General features: G+C 44.3%; 1 protein-coding gene across 1 annotated transcript in view; it reads left to right on the forward strand.

Moving 5' to 3' along the window:
* Window positions 1–2334: 2334 nt before the first annotated feature.
* The window catches only part of sema3d (sema domain, immunoglobulin domain (Ig), short basic domain, secreted, (semaphorin) 3D), a 78581-nt gene continuing 65796 nt past the window's right edge, over window positions 2335–15119 (forward strand). The window contains exon 1 of the mRNA XM_064318535.1: window positions 2335–2442. The gene's annotated coding sequence lies outside the window, so the exon portion shown is untranslated. The remainder of the gene's footprint in view (window positions 2443–15119) is intronic.

Genomic DNA, 15119 nt, shown 5'->3' on the forward strand with positions numbered 1-15119 from the left:
AGATTGTTCAGTTTTGGTTCAGGGAGCCTGTTCCGGCAACACTGAGCTATTTGTATTTGTATGTCTGACTGAACGGGGAAAATTAGATGTGTGTCTGTGTGTTTGAGACCCAAGGACTGAAACAGACCTTCTGCACACCCTTGGATGCATCTCTAATTGAGCTTGCTGATATGACAGCTGTTCCACACAAGCTACAGGAACTGATGGATTCTGTGGGATCTACAGATTACATTGTATGCTCAGTAGTCCTTTTTATAAAAACTAAATAAGAAAATAATTTGCTCAGTTGTTTAGCTATAACGGTAATCCACAACAAATGGAAGCAGCACTGTTCTAATCGCTAACAGGGTTTGGATACACTCATCCCATTAGAAGGTATATTTGTCAGTTTTGACTTGATTGCTCTAAACAATCATCTTCAGTCTATGTAAAAGCCTGTCTTTCCTGTTAAGAAATGTGCTTGAAAGATACCAACGTGAAGTCCACAGAGCACGGATGATTTTCTTAGTCCTGCCCATGAAAAGATTGCAGATAATTTTTTAGTTTCTTTTGAATTTTTTTTTTTTGTTTTTATCTTTTCGGTAGCCGTGAGCCAGCACGTCCCGTTTTTGCTAAATAAATCTCAGTGACGCGTGACGGATACGATTACAGAACACGGGGCTAACGGTTTGCTTAATCGAGCACCAAGTGCGTCAAAACAAAAAAAAAAAACGGTTTTATTCGCATTCAGATTTTATTCGCCCTTTCAGATCAGATCTCTGATTTTGCGCTGAAAATAATCAACCTTCCTCCATTTATGTGCTTATCTCTGTAATTAGACGTTCCAGAGGATATTTTTGTTGTACGCCGCCGGTCCCATTTTAGAACGTTCTCAAAAGAAAAATGCCATGCTGTCGCATTTGTGATTATCATAAACAAAAAGCCTGCACTTGGATTCAAGCTGAGAGTTTTACACCGGATGGATTCTATATTCATGAGGAGCTGTGTCTGTGCGTGTACCCGAATAGAACGGCTCCGCAACGTTCTCTGCTGACTGAGTCCGAGCTCTCCGATTAAAAATGAAAGACGTCACGCGGAGACACGATATCAGAGGTGATCCGACCCACATTGGCCAGCCAGAATTGTTTGTTTTAAATGTGCTTTGTCGTGCACGAAGGCTGACTTCATGTGACTTACAGAGCCGTTTTTTTCTACAACGACTCCCTCTGCGGTGTCAGACGGCATTGAGTTCACATCCCTGAAGACACAAACCTCCGCCGGTGATCTATAAGAGCAGCAGTACGGATTTCTGTGTTGCAAGGAGGAGCGATATAGCTGCTCTATGCAGAATTCAGTGCGCTGTACGGCTGTACCTTCTGTTGCTATGCAACTGAAGCAGCGGTCTGGAATGTAAAAATCACTTTGGTAAATAAAAAAAATTATTTAAATAAAGTTACTGGCCCTCGCAGTTATCAGTCCCAGAGCTTTCGGGGACATGTTGGCTTCCAGCGATAAAATTCAAATACAGTTTCCCAGGCTTTACTCTTTATTCTTAAGACTCCTCTCCTATCTTCAAATTCCCTGGGTGTCTGGTCAAAGACTCGCTCCCTTTTATGGTGCCGGTCTTCCCTGAAATCCCTTTAATGGCTGTTGTATGTGTGTGTGTGTGTGTGTGCGTGCATGTGTGTGCGTATGTGTATGACCTCATTGTTCATAAATTTTGCCTTCCATCTGTAAGGAAAAAAAATTCTCCAGGTCATGTCTATATATTTGTATATTTGTGTAAGGAAATGAGGGTTTACTCAGGCAAAAAGCATAAAGAATGCTACACATACACAAATGCATGTGTGCACGCAGACATGTACACATCTGAAATAATCATATTCCTGCAGCATTATCCATGCTACAGAAGAGTGTGTCTGTATTGAAAACAGTGGTCCGTATGTTTGTCATTGAAGGTGGAACAGCAATGCAAGGAAGAAGAAATGAAGTAAAAAAATAAAATGATCACTGTGCTTTCCTTCACTCGGTAACGAGTTCCTCAAGGACACTGTCATTTTTTGTGACAGATGAATCTTAATTGCAGCTGGTAATTGTTTTATGGTTGAAGATTGTTGTGATGATGGTGATGATGATGATAACCATCTTTGTAATGGTTCAAAATTTAGAGTATTTATTATATTGAGATGACTCTTTTGAATGAATGTAGATATGTGTTGTATAACTATAGAATTAGACCCTTTCACGTTATCCTGCTCATCCTATTCGCCCCACACCTAGGAGTGGACCTGAGGACGGAAAGTTCCAGAAATTTCATTTTCTCTGTGACGGGGGCACCGGAGCCCGAAGGTGCTGAGCGGGGAGCGGCATTCATCAGAGCCCGAGCTCAGCTCTTCTGTGTGTAACGGCTGACGGTGACCGTTTTGGAGAAACAGACGCGTCCCCCGCGGGCGGCGTCTCGAGGTAAGAGGCCCTTTCGAGCCGTCTCGCAGACGGCTGCTTCAGCACCACGGTCAGCGACGGCAGACTCGCGGGGGGAAGCGAAAGGAGGCTCTCGCTGCGCCTCCTCTCGGAGGTGCCCGACTCGCTGTGAGCGCGCAGCCGGGCGAGCAGTCGCAGCCGCCGCCGCCGCCGCCGCGGAGGAGGTCTTTAAAGGGACGGGGGGCGCTGGAGGATTCATCAAAGCAGGAGCTCAGAGGGCGCCAAGATTAGAACAAGCGCGCGAGGCGGTGACCCGGGGGTTCGGCTGTCCAGAGGAATTTAATTAGGAGCCGCCCGCGTCGCAGGACAGAGGGAACGGGAACGGCCCCGTCTGAAGACAGCTCCGGTTCCCGTGTCCACGGCCAGATGAGCAATTTTAAAACATTAACTCATCATTAATCTGGCTGCTTACTCCACTTAAATATTCATTAGGAGTGATGAAGAAATTCATATTTCAGATGTAGCTGCTTTCAACACTTCTTTCTTACTTTCTTTCTTTCTTTCTTTCTTTAAAAAAAGAAAAAAAGACAATTGGAATGAGGGTTTCAGTAGAAATGACAAGGTCCAGGAAGGACACGGAGAGAAAGCCGCACTCCAGAAACAAAGGAGCCTGAAGAAGTGCCTCTGAATGCTCCGCTTGTCCGGCGTGTGAAACGGGGTTGCGTCGATATTATCCTCCTGGCCTGGAGGACCATGGGAAAGGTTCCTCTCCCCAGTGGGAATTTGCTGGGCAGCTTGACTCCCTGTTGTCCCCGCGCACAATGACGAGCTGAGAAACCCCCCCTCCACCCCCCCCCCTTTTATTTTTCACACATCATAGAAGACGATGGCGGAATGCAAATGGCCAGCTTTAAAGAAACGCAAGCGAAGCTGCGAGCCAGTTAAATGTATATCAGGGCCCCTCTCCTATCAGCCATGGAGAAAGAGGAAGCGGAACACATCCTCGGTCGCGTTTGACAGGCCTGGAAATGTCTTTGCCGAGGGCAGGCCGGCTTTACTGCGTGTAACAGTGGAGAGGATCCAGACAGCCTGAGAATCGAATTCTTTTCATTTCTACTATAAATGCACCTTGTAGGGCCGTTAGTTTGGCGCGTCGAACCAAAGACACTTCACCTCCCCCCCCCACCCCAGGCGGCTCATTTTCAAACACTCATGTCCTTTTCGTAAAAACGGCTAATGAGTATACGGTGAGACACACGCGTTCCACACGATGACCGCGAGCTGAACCGCCGAGCGTGTGAGGTGGCGGCGCTAAGTGTCCGTTCCCCCCGCCCCCCACCCCTCAGTGAAATCACGCGGAGACCGTGTCCAGGTCCGCTCCGGGGGGTCTGGCACCCCATGTGTGAAATCCGATGAGATCTCCCGCCGGGCGGGACGCATAAAGGCGCCTTTCCTTATCCGTTGCACCAGTAATAATGCGGGCTTCTGTGCTGATGTGCTTTTCCACTGTGCTGGGAGACGGGTTTGCAGCTCAAATCCCGGATGGGGCATTACCGTCAGCTTCTGAGGAAGGTAGTTATCCAAAATCGGAGGATAAGATTCTTGTTTTAAAATCAATGACATTAGGCACACAAGACAATGTTGTTTGCTAAGCCAATGAACCATAACAGCCTTCTTGGCAGCAAAATATTGCCACTGTACGACAGCTTTATTATTTCTTTTTATAGAATTGAGTATGAATCAAGAACAAATGTTCTCTGTTTATCCCATTAAATCAACAGCCTGCATGGTTAATGTGGTTTAAATGTGATGGGTAACTTGGAAAGTTATCAAATGTTTGTCATCGCAAAATCTTATTTTATCGGATGTAATTACTCTCCATTACAGACCTAGATCAGGACAGGATTTAAACCTTAATCAAAGCACTATTAAGATATTAACGCAGGCCGGCTTCTTCAAACGTTTAATTAAAGATCTGTGGCAGTCTCATCACAAGGCAGGGGCCATGTTTAACAGATTTAAACATCTAAAATGGTGATGCTCTGTAAGGGAAGTGATGCGTGCTCTTCAAGCCAGCAGAAAAAAAAAAAAAAAAAAACATTGAGTGAATTGTGTGCAATGTTTTAACCCCTACGAAAAAAAGCTTGTGTTCAAAAACCATGTGTTCAGAAACCACTTGTAAACACCCAAGACTGCACATATACTATAATAATAACTATAACAGTAATCTCTCTCATAAGATGAGCGTGGGGAAAGGTAGCCTGTGCTATTTCAAGTCACATGTTTTGTTTTCGCATGTGGAAATTTTCATTTGCAAGTGAAAACGTCCACATGTTCTTTTCACGGGCAAATATTTTGATGTGAAGATGCTAAGTTGTGAAAATGCTTAATTCACATGTGGGGTTATGATTTTCACGTGTGAAAAGGCTAATTTCAGTGATTTTCTTCGTAAGGCAAACCACAAAATAAGTAGCTCACTCAAAGTAGGTGTTTTTGCCTCAGAAAATAACATGTCGGGAAAGAGGATGCTTGGATGCGTGAGTCTCATATGAGACCCATTGACCTGTTCTTGGTGCATAACGTGGCTCATCCATTAACGAAGCAAATAACATCCCAGAATGCATTGGGCCATGTATAAAAATGCTGGACAGTCCAGGTTGCCAGTAGTTACTGTACGTCTGGAGTGGCTGCAAGAGGAGATCTTTGAAAGCGGTATCAGGACAGCACAGCTTGCTGATGTTTCGCACTCGACATTGCGATGTCGGCATGGAAACGTGGAAAGACTTCATCAGCAAAGGCGGACTGTGGGTATAAGCGCGATTCGGACGAGCAACCGCGGATGAGCTGAGCAGGCCAGAAATTTCAAGCTCGGGATGAGAGAGCCGTTAATGAAAAACTGAGCGGTGGCCTGCAGCCTTTCTGAGAAACGTTCCAGGGCTTAACACAGAAACCTTTAGTGTGTCTGTTGACTAGTCATAGTCCTGCACTGACCCCACCAGAGTACACCTCTCTAGTCAAGGAGGGTCTCAGGGTTTTCTGTTTGTTTTCCAGTAGGACACTGATAAGAGAACAGAGGACCTAGAAGGGGAAAGAAATCTCCATTTTCTTTCACTACATTCCCCACAAAGCAGCTTTTTCCCCCCAATCCCTGTACCAGCCTTCAAAGCATGCACAGGTTGCACTCGGAAAACACTTAATCCAATTACATTTGCTGAAGGGCCCATATTTCTGAGGAAAATAAACATCACTTCTTCAAACTCACTTTGTTCATGTCTTTTCCCAGAATGCACTTCTGAAACTACTTTTCACACTTTTTCGTCCAGTCAGTGCAAGGCTACTGCACTGATAAAATGGAAAAAAAGTACTTTGTTTAGTGTTCAAAGGGTTGAACCATAATAATTACTGAGATATTTGGAGTCTTTGCTTCCGGTGTCTTTGGAGCATTTATATCTCGTGAATATAAGTGATAAGGAATTTCTTTTCCAAGAATGAGCAGGCAGAGTGCAGTTTTGCAAATATAATTTGCTGCAGCGCAAGGACGGAAGGAGAAATTCTCCCGTGCTTTCAACCTGGGAGTTGTGGAAACCTTGAAGAAGGTTAGAAATCAATAGAGAAATACAAATTATCTAATATATAAAAAGTTGGTGCTTGTTAGTGTGGATGTCCACTCTAAGCAAGGATGGATGCATAACAGTTCAAATAGTTGGTGAAGCGGCCATTTTATTCGCTAATTACATTGCTTTAGATTAAACAATTTAGCAGCTTTAAGAGATATGCCGGAGCGTTCCTCTTCAAGCCGAGGATGTGCCGCCTTCCTCCTCCCGTCATCTCGGCCTAATCGACACCGGGCCTCAGCCGCACCTGAGCTCGTTCAGCACAGGTACAGAGGGGCTCTCTCTCGGGCTAGCCTGTCGCACAGCGCCCGCGCGGTCTGTTTTAAAGGCTGATATTACCACAGGGGCGATTGGCATTAAAGGTCCACGGCACCCCCCGCGTGACATTTTAAACAATCTGCTTAATACGGTCTGATTCACGCCGCGCTCTTATCAGATATTCCGAGCTTGCTGTGGGCAGCGACACAAGCCAAGGACAGGAGGAGGGTGAAGGGGAGTGATTTGTCTCCCAGGCAGGTGGTTATAAGGTGACTGACAGCTGGTTCTTTTTTGACAAAAGAGATTCGGGAACCCCCAGGAGGGACGGGGGGGTCTGGATGGCTTGTCTGTTTTTTTTTTTTTCTCTCTCTCTCGCTCTCTTTTCACTGCTGGCTTTCAGGGGGCTTGCGCGAATCGTGACGGGTGCTCGACGCACCTCAGCAAGTCAACGCTTCGCCCCCCTTCTCTCTCTCCGAGCAACACGTCAGTCTAAATGAGGCCGTGTGCATTTTTTTTTTTTTACCGCCAAATCCCAAATTCACCTCCTTGTGTGTTTACGCTGGCGTTCCAGATGCACATTTCAGAAGCTGAACTCTGTATTTCTATCTTTGACAGTTCGGTCTATACCGCTGCTGATTCCAATCAGAAGTGTCTTCTGAAAATTAATTTATGCCGTGGTGTGATTGATGAAATAAAATGTAATCCAGTGTTTAACAGTCACACTCACACACATGTACACGTGTATGTGATGTATAACCACAAGACCTGCAGAAAAGTATTACTTATTGTCCATTTGCCTTTTCTACTTATTGTCTTACAGTTGTGACTATTATAATCGCGATTAATTATGGATAAACAAATGAGTCAATTGAGCCTGATCACTTTGGATACGATTCTAGCGGTTAGGGGTCTCTGTGGTTTCAGAGAGCGCTTTTAAACGGTAAAATCGGCCCCATAAACTTTGGCGGTACAGCGGCCGTGGGCGAGAGCCAGGGGAAGGGGAAACAGCGCATGTGCCGGTTCGCTGCTCATAAAGACGGATGAAAGAAATTTCTTTTCTTTTACTTCATATATTTTATTTCCTTTTGCTGAAATATCCGAGGGGCTACAGTCAGTGAAATGGAAAATATTGCCTGGGAGATGAAGATCACTGCTTTTCCTTATCAGGCCGGCTATTCCATCTTTGCGTTGTGCCTGTGAGCGAGGCTGTCATCGTGGCCATGAGGAGATTCAGTAATTAATCAAGGAGAAACACCATAGAATATTTAGTCTCCGCTTGATTTCCGACCTATCAGTCACAAATATGAGATGGCAATAACATACTATCATAAACTTGCAGGAAATAATATGCCTGAGATATTTCTTCAGTGTTTTAAAAAAAAATATGAAATAGTGTCTCAATATATTCTACATTCATCCTAAATATTTCATATGCACATGCTTATTTGATATTAATACTTTTGAATAAGCTGAAGCAATAAATAGGTAATAAATACTTAATACCTGCATTATTAAACAAAAAATGTATATTGTGTTTTATAGGTGGAGGATAGAGTAGCCAATGAGACAAATCCACAAGGTATTATATCACTTACTGTTAAGATGGCATTACAGGTAACTGTTTGATACCTTTTGCAAACTGACACCTTGGGTAGAACTCTTCATTCCAGAAATCCAAGTTGCCTTCTCAATATAATATTTTGTAACTGCCATCAATATAGTTTTAAATGCAGAACACGGTTATTAATGCATTATCTGAATTCCTAATTGCACAGCATTTTAAACTTTTAACATATTCTTCAGTTTCCACAAACAGTACATTAATTAAGGCTGTCTGAAGGACAGAGAGAAAATACTAATGGACTGTCAAATCAGGAAAATGTAATGCATCCGTAATGCATATAGTGATACCCATTCCCTTATACAGTATGCAAATTACGAAATTTGTTTAGGAAGATTAAGAGTAATCACCCATTACTTTATTCACCTCACTGTCCTTTCCTGTAAGAAATACCAAGTTTTAAAAAATCATCTCTGGAAAGAAGAGCTAGTCTTTGGAGAAGAGGGGGTGGGTAGGATGTGTGATGCGGAATAATATTTTTTAAAAAGCCCTCTGATGTAAGTGACGGGGGTGGTGTGAAGATGGAGAGAGAGAGAGAGAGAGAGAGAGAGAGAGAGACTGGCATGTCAGAAGCATTCAGTCAGTCAGTCACTTTGTCACAGTGATATGATCTTCCCCATCTTGTGACAGACTGGCACTTTGCAATTTCTTTGAAAACTGCATCTCCGTGGCGAGGTACCGAGAGCAGCAGAATGCTATTTTCCCTCGAATGAAGTACCCCTACATGAAATAAGCCAGAACAAATCTCCTGGCAGATAGCAAATGCTAATTCAAGTGTTAAATTAAATTTTGCATTGTGTCCCCTACCCCACTGTAATTAAAAACATATCACGGTGAGTTTCCTGATCGTGGTACTTAGCGAATATGCTTTCAGACCACAGACTGCACTGCTACTCTTAATTTATCACTTTATGATCAGTTCATTGTGAATTTCCCTCATAATACGATGATCATTGAGTGTCTTCAACAGTATCACCGTTGGACATCCAAGATTCAGTTTACCATTCCTTGATGGTTCATCTACCAGATAAATAAATCAATAAATCCAGGCACATTCGGTGCATTTATTTATCTATCTATTACAATTGATCAGTACCAATAACACTGTGTAAAGTGCTTATGTAGATAGGATCTAATTTCATTACATTGTGTAGTGAGTCCAGTCAGCTTTACTCTTAAATACCTGTAGTTTGTAGTTGCAGCTGCTAACTATAGCCAGTTGAACTATTCACCCATGGCTTGTGGTGCTTGTGCAGTGATACAATCCATGAAAAGACGCATATTGTTCACATTATATGTTTATTAATCCTAAATATTCTGAACACGCAGCCACCCTCGCCCTGCAGTTAGCCCTGTTTTATAAGCTATGAGAATACCTGCGGCTGTGGCGCTGTGTGTCATACGGTGCAGATGTACTTATGAACCTGTCCCTTTGAGCTTGCGGGCAGAGGCAGCTGCATACGCTGCACTTAACTCTTGAGTTTGAAAACAGGGTCACCAAAGATTACTTTACGGAGTCGGCAGTGGCATGATTAAGTACGTTATAATCATTTTTAACAACAGGAACTAGTGCCTTCTTATTCATTGCTTACTACACTGCCACTATACTGTAACAGCTACTGTTACAACAGGTTCTGGAACTGCACTAATTACAACAAGTGCTAAAAGTGATAACTACTACAACTGCTATTTCTACTACTGCTAGATTCAGTATTAGTACGGACAACTCTTAGTACTGTACTACTAACGCCATCTGCTACTACTTAGAGTACTACCATGATTATAAATTAAATATATATATTACCTTTAATTCTCTTGGTGAGTGTAACTTGTACCACCTGTAAACATGATTATAATGTAAAATTGTATTATTGCTGCTTTTCATCTTGCTCACAATGAAGTATACAAGCTGTTTCAATGCTTTCCATTCCGCTTTTCACTTGCTAATTCCATGGCATGTAATCAGTCAGACGCACGCATGAATATTGAGGGTGAGCTCCGCTTACGCTCCCGCCGGCTCCTCATCGTGCCCAACCCCAAAAACAACAACCGGGAAGGAACTCATTTCGGCCGTTAAAAGGGCTTGTTGTTTTCTCATTAATTAATTACCTCTAAATGGTAAGAAGCGCCTGTTAGGGACTCGCCTCTGTGATATGCTAAAAAGACACAGACGTACACAGATGCGCGTTGAATTAGACGGCCACTTATCGGTGATGAGAATTCTGTTGTATATCAATTTTGCTAATCGCTGCATTCGTCTGTAGCCCGAAAACATGAAAGCACTTCAGTTCTCTTTCTTTCTCATTTTAATTCTTTCACATTTTAATGCTTTGTTGATGTGACTGATTTGTTTGTAAGCCTCTGCGCACACGTTTGTATGTGTATGTGCGTGTGCGCGCGCGCGCGCGCGTGTGCCCGTCTTTGCGCGGACACTTGTGCGCACCTGCAGGTGTTTTTCGAAAAAGCACGCTTCTATTTTTTCCGCCAGGCCTTGGAACGCACGAAATAAAGCTTGGCGTGCTGTATTCAGAGTGTACTCAACGAAAAAACCTATTGATCTGCAGCCAGCAGGATATGTAAAGGTACTGCGGCGTGTGCGGTGCCACGGCAGAGTCTAGTGAAAGGAAAACCCATTAAGGGTCCTTATTTGTGTGCACGGTGCCAATATGTTCATCCATTTAGATTTTTTACTGATCACGCTCAGAAGAATGCTTATTAACCTTTTGTAAATGACACATGTTGTTCACAAAAGACAGGCGGGGAGTGAGAGATGAAAGAAGCAGATTGCGGGCCATTTAGAAGCGTTCAGCCACAGTCGAGTTGTTTGTTTGCAGGCTTTTCGCATGCTGCCAGTATTTTTGGAATATTGAGCGTATGTTTGCATGCTTTCATACACTGTAACCTCAAGGTGTTTGTCTGCATTTTTTTGTGCATTTTCCAAGCTTAAAGCTTGAGTTTGAGAACGCATGACACATCCACTCTCTTTTTAGTCGGTTGGTGTCTGCAAGTCAGCCAGTGAATCTAAATTTGTCTCCACAGGCAGTTTCTGGGAACAGATTTCAATTCAGTTTTATTTGTAAAGGGGTTTTTTTTTTTGGCGTTGTCACAAAGCAGCTTTACAGGGATCTGGGCCCGAACCGGACCTGAACCCCCCTAGAGTAAGCCACATACATGCACAAACACACACACACACTCTCTCTCTCTCTCACGCACACACGCACACATGGATGCGCGCACATACACAAACCTGTACTCACATGCACACCCATGCACACCATGCACGTACTCATACACACATACAGCATTCACACACACACACGCACACACAGACACACACACCATGGACACACACGCACACAGACTCACACACGCCACATTGGTTAAAATTTCAAGCTACAACAAACATGAAAGTGCGCTGGCATATTAAACAAATTAATTGGAAAACCCCCTGAAGGGACGGCAGTAACTGCTCCAAATGGAGCTCGCAAGGCATTACCTGCATGTGCGCATGCAGAATGCTTTCTCTGTATAAATTATAATGCTAATGTCTCCAGAGAACCATATATGTACAAACAAACAGCACTCCCTTCGTTTGAAAGAAAATCTGAACAGAACAGAGAACGGGACGGCCTCTCCCTCTTTCACATTTAAAAAGGACGGGTGCAAAACTTATCCCGTTTCCCACAATGCATCTCTCACACCCCCTCACCTGATGCACGCTCCATCCCTCCAGCCATGTTGGCAGTTTCTCTGATACCTGCAATGGGTTTTTTTTTTTCCTTCTCAAATTTAAGTTGCAGGTCCCTGAATTGTTCAGTTGTAGTTTGAATATAATACTGCATTTCTGCACTGTATGTAGCTCATGGCCAATCATGCAGTGAACCAATCCAAGTCCACTGACACAGGCTTTTTTTAAATAAATAAAAAAACAGACCGCCTCTCAGCACCGCACTTTGTCCCGTGCATTTATAAAGAAATTGAAGTCAAACGACATTGACTTGCTGTCTGAAGGCAGATCCTTAATCTTGTGTGTTGAATACTTACACTGACACGATAAGAACTGAAAGTGCTGTCTGTCTAGCCCGCCGGGTCAGCCAGCCCCCTGCATTTGAAATAGCCTGCTGACTTTTGCTGAAAAACAAAAAAATTTCAGCCTCGGTTTTACACACAGCGCACGTATGTCTGATAGCTGTAAGGCGGACCGCTGATAGCCTACTCTATTCTTTTCCAGGCAACAGCCGTGGAGCATGTGCCCTTTAAATGAGTAAATTATATTGTAAATCTATCAAAATGCGATGGGGATGGTTGCCTGGCTGTGTGGGATCCGTCTGCTTTGCCGCGTGCGTAGCTAATCAGCGGCACTAGCAGAGACAGGCTAGCGGAGCGTCAGACACGGGGCTCCGTGTATGTCAGTGGCTGGCAGGCAAAGGTTGGAGCCGTCAGCCAGAGGCTATTAACGGCCCGAAGTCAGTCGGAGGAATTCGAAAGGTACGCATGTTAAACAGAGGTCTTTGCCCAAAACCCCCACCCCCAGCTCCCCCTTTTAACATTCCGGTCCCGCTGCTGTTCCCGTTAGTGTAATGCGTGGGCTTCAACCTATCAGTCGCAGTCATTTAGTCAAGGTGTGTGTGGGAGTTTTCGCTTTTTTACTGTTTATATCCACCAGGATCCTAGAGGGAAGTCTGTGGAGAAAAGACAGATCAATGAGGGCAGAAAAAAAAAACACGAAAGAAATGGGAGTGTGGGAGTCGGTGAGTTTAGCGCGCGGAAGTGTTCTGCGCGCTACTGTGCGTTAAAACCCCGGCAATCGGTTCGGCTGTTTGACGGACGGAGTAGCTGAAAGCGGGCGTTGCTAGGCTTCCCTGCACTCCTCTAACTAGCAGCGCTCTCCCGGGGGAATTCTACACGTGTTCAGGAACAAAGAAGTGTAAACCTATCGAATTCCAACACCCGCGAGCGATTCACCCGCTCTCGCTCCACTCCGCCTCTCTCTCTCTCTCTCTCCCTCCCTCCCCCTCTCTCTCTCTCCCTCTCTCTGAAAGGCTGTGGGCTGTGAGGCGTGATCCCTAGGGAACATTCCCCGCGGCAGCAGTGGCCAGTCAGCTTCCCCCGGGGGAGGCAGAGAACGCTCGCCCAAACCCATAATGCTTTTCAGCATTAACGCGTTTACCCATTCCATTCAAAACTGCCTGTGAGAAGCTGGCTTCATTTTTTTTTACTCAGTTGTGTCTTTTTGGCAAAACGTCTGGTGTTAAATCAACGCTTAACAGATAACATTCGGTCCCATATTCCAGAGTGGGACCAAATGATATCTGTTAAGAGTTGAATTAACACTGTTAGAGTTGAATTAACACTGGACATCTGTACCTTGCATAGCATTTTCTCTGAGTGCTTCAAATACAGTGATTATAGTTTAAATAACGAGCCTTGCGTTGCACCATTTAACGATGTCAGGACCAAGAGATGGGAGATGGGTTTATAACATTCGGATTCGTCCAGTCGCTTCTTTTCACCTGAACCGATTTCATGCTGAGTGGAAGAAGTCAGAGCTGCCGCATGCTTTCATGTTAAAGCCAATCAGGTGCTAACGAGCACTTTTCTTTACTTCAATGGCCATTGTGCTGAGGAGATAATTAGCCAGCAATAAAAGTAAAGTTCTTCGCCCGCCCCATTGTTTTCCCATTAGGTGACCCAGACTGCTGATTCCTGCTCTGCCTCTCATTTAGAAGTCATGGGATTCGGAGCAAATCGCCACTTTAATGGTTTCTTCCATCAAGCCGTGGATAATGTGGCATAAATTGCTCATTTCCGAGGAGGTGAAAAATGTGGCGGGGATTTTTGAGGAAGGATGAAATGTGAAAGTGCTGCGCAAAAAAAAAAAGCCTTCAGACTGCGCTCTGTCACACATGCTAACTGGGTCAGGATTATTCCCAGAGAGAGAGAGAGAGAGGGAGGGAGAGACAGAGGGAGAGAGAGTGAGACAGAGACAGAGAGGGAGAGGGTGAGGGAGAGAGAGGGTGAGGGAGAGAGACAGAGAGAGAAGGAGAGTGAGTGAGGGACTCGACTTTAATGCCCCTTTATTAGAACATCATCGTCAATTCATTACACTAGAATAAAGATTTAAAAAATAATAATAAAGTACCAAAAAAAAAAACAACAACCAATACACACAGTATCAAACCAAAACCAACATCCAAAAGGAAAAATAGAAATAAGTCTTAGTCACAAATCAACACATTTTCTTTGACTGAACCTGCAACTCTGAGAAGATGCTCAGCACCTGACGTCTATGGGTCATTGACTTCAAGCAGTCATTGCATGCAAAGGATATGCGACGAAGTACTAAACATGACTGCTTTCCTTTGCAAAACATTAATATGCCACTGTCACATTCCTTAGTTGCTTTGCAGAGTCTCTGTGTGTGGGTCTGCAGGTGAAGCTGATTGGGGGTCTGATTGCTGATGATGCACACCTGTGTCTCCCTGACACCCCAAGCAGATAGAAGCGTGAAGACTCTGCAGTTCTGGAGACTCCCTCTCTGAAACTCTCTTAGCTGGCTTGCTCGTGGTTTTTGGAACTTTAAGCTACCATGTTTTGCAGCATGCTTGCATATTTTCTGTTGTAGGTTGCAGCTGGTCAGACAGTTTCTTTTCTGAGTTGTTTTTAAACACCTTTTGCAGTAGGTCAGATGTTTGTGGGGAAGATGTTTGTGGAAGTCTCACTCCTTTTGCTTTGCCTTGTTAGATAGTATTGTGCTTTTATTATGGTAAGGAGTAGCTCTCCTCTGGCCTGTCTACTTGTGTCCAGCTGGATTGTGTTACAGGGCACAAGCGCGTGATGTAGCTGAACGTGTGCTTAATCTGCACTCATCACTGCAAGTAATTCCCATAAACCTTGAAAGATGCGCAATGGCAGAATCTGAGCTCCTGGCTCTTATACCTGAATGCTTTTCTGCACCATTGATGCTTTAGCACTAATGTGCCATCTGCTATCGGCTGCCAAGATCCCATAAAAAAAGAAAGAAAGAAAAAAAAGAGAAAGAAATTGCATAAGAGACGCATTGAGATTATCTATTGGATGCGGGCGCATTCCAACTGTCATCTGAAGGCAACGGGAAACGATAAAGGTTCTCATTATTTTTGGATTTCTGTTTGGGCAAGCGCACAGAACGGGACATCATCACACCGGCGTGTGGCAGTCAACAGTTGGCGGAGGGGGGGTGGGTG

The sequence above is a fragment of the Anguilla rostrata genome, chromosome 19 (assembly GCF_018555375.3).
Source record: "Anguilla rostrata isolate EN2019 chromosome 19, ASM1855537v3, whole genome shotgun sequence".
In the NCBI taxonomy this organism is placed as follows: domain Eukaryota; kingdom Metazoa; phylum Chordata; class Actinopteri; order Anguilliformes; family Anguillidae; genus Anguilla; species Anguilla rostrata.